Raw genomic sequence first — 2,500 nt, 5'->3', positions numbered from 1 at the left:
GAGAGAATGAAATGTAAAGAAAGTAAATAGGATATGAAAGAGGAAAATACAAGGGAAAATGAAGTTGTGAATGAACAGCAAGAAGAATGGACTGTAGTAGAAAAAAAGAGAAAGAAGAATAAGAAAGAGGCGGTTAAAAATGTAGTCCAAGAAAGAAAAAAGCCCATGGAAAGAGGTCGTTTGGTGCAAAATGGCAGAACAGGACAAAAAGCCCCCAAAAACCAAAGAAATAACAGAGACACAAGGCAGATAGGCAATACCAAGCCTTCGAACGTCTCCAAAACTGAAGAACGAGTGAATGCACCGTGCCAAACCTCGGTCATTCCTCCTAGGCACAGAAGGCTGCAATAGACGGCATATTCTCCAACCCAAGACAGGCACTCTGAAAGCACCAAACCCTCTAATGTCTCAAAGCCTCGAGAAGAAAAGAATGAGTTGCGCAGAACTCCAGTGACTACATGCCGAGTTTTACCTACTCCAGCGAACTGGCACAAAAGACAGGAGTAGACGCCCTCAACCCCATCCAAAGACAGGCCTGTCCATGTGGACAAATAGGCCACGGATATTGGGTTATTCAAGTCACTAATGAATAAGCTGTCGCCGAAGAATTTCAAGAAGATATCCGAGCAAATACAGGCCTTCCTATCCGAGCACCCGGGCGAGGTTGGAACGGCAGCCGGAATCATTCTTGACTTCGCAACAAGACAGCAATTCTACTCACAAACGTACGCACAGCTGTCCAAGGTATTGGCAGAAAGTTTGGGGAGAGAACAAACAAAGGTCTTCAAAGCCCGCTTGTTAAGCTAGTGCCAAAGCTCGTTCGAAACACGGGCAGACAATGAAAGCTCCTTGGACAACCTTCCCCGCGAAGAAAGAGCTGAAGCAGAGCTTAAGAAGATTGCCTGCAGAAAGAGATATGTAGCTCTCTGTGTCTTCATCGGTAGCTTATGCCTCGAAAACCTCGTTCCAACGAGAAGAGTAGCATACTGCGCACAGGTCCTCCTAAGAAGAAAGGACGAAACCTCCCTGGAGGCAGTCTGTGCCCTCCTCCAGGGAATGGGTAAGAAGATGGACGAAGTGGCCGGGACTTCACCCATCGCAACCCAAGAGGTTCAAAAGATATATTCATCGATTAAAGAAACTGTCGATCAGAAAATGACCTGCAGCCGACTCAGATACCTCCTGATAGACATTCAGGAGCTCAGGGATAGAAACTGGCAGCCAAAAATGCCAAAGAATTAAATACCAATTATGGTACATAGGAGCGATTTGGGTCAATGACAGAAAGTGCATAGAAAGTTTACAGAAAGTGTACAGAAAGTGTGCAGAAAATTTACAGAAAGTGCACAGAAAGTCTGCAGAAAGTGTACAGAAAGCTGAAAAGAGGAATAATGGTCTACTACATCGTGCCTGTTCGTAAGAGAGCGAGAATCGTAAATTCTTCGTTATACGTCTCTGTTATTAGAATGGTATTGGCATTGAGAACTATAATGGTAATATGGTAATCTTATATCGTTCCCCACATGGAAATTGATTTTTCCCTCAGCTGAATAAAATCACTTAGGGACAGTGTTCGTTGGAGGAAAATCCTTAAAGATAAAAATATGCATCAGCTCTGTGGGTCCTAGGGAACCCCAGTTCTGAGCGCGTGACGTCACGACTGTTAATTTTCCAATTTTCCAATTTTTTAGTTTCCAATTTTCCGATTACATGTTTTTTGACTATTAGTATTTAGAATTTTCATATTCATTATCTAAAAGTATAGGCAACTCCTGCATTAGCATCTATGAGGCATAATGAGTATATTAGATTATTACGTAGTGTTCCAAGCAACGACATGACGTCACAATTTTTCGGATTACAAATTTTCTGACCATTGATATATAGAATTTTTATATTCAGTATCTAAAAGTATATTGAACTCCTGAATTAGCATCTATGAGGCATAATGAGTTTATTAGAATATTACGAACCGTATAAATCATATAATGCGTAGTTTTCAAAGCAACGACGACATGACGTCACAATCTTCGGCATTTCACTTCTTATAAGTTATAACTAATCAAGTCACTGCCTTCGTCTACTGAATAGAAGTAAGAGCTTTAAATTACACTCAATTTGATATAGAAACTTATTTTCCGTGATTTATACCATACGGTGATAGTGACATAGTATATCTATCATAAAGTTTATATTTAAAAACATTGCTACTCGCTCAGGTCCCATGGGACTCCCTCATTGATACATAATGATAATGAGTGGAATTGGGATTGGAAGTTGGAGTGGAATTGGAGTGGATGACGGGACTTCACATAACATAAGCATAATTAAGGAGGCTCTCCTTGTTTAATTTCTTGAGAACGCCTGTATCCAGTTTACTTTCCTTCGAGAGAGCACGACGACCGCACAGAACTGGTAAGTCTTAAGCTAATAGTAACCTGTTTTAAAAAGAGGAGCCATTTAAGATCTTATTTGACCCAACGGGTCACGGGTGGTCTAA

The sequence above is a fragment of the Oratosquilla oratoria genome, unplaced genomic scaffold (assembly GCF_046742065.1).
Source record: "Oratosquilla oratoria isolate Oo_2021 unplaced genomic scaffold, ASM4674206v1 SCAFFOLD304, whole genome shotgun sequence".
Classification (NCBI taxonomy): Eukaryota; Metazoa; Arthropoda; class Malacostraca; order Stomatopoda; family Squillidae; genus Oratosquilla; species Oratosquilla oratoria.
Note: the sequence above shows the minus strand (reverse complement) of the source record.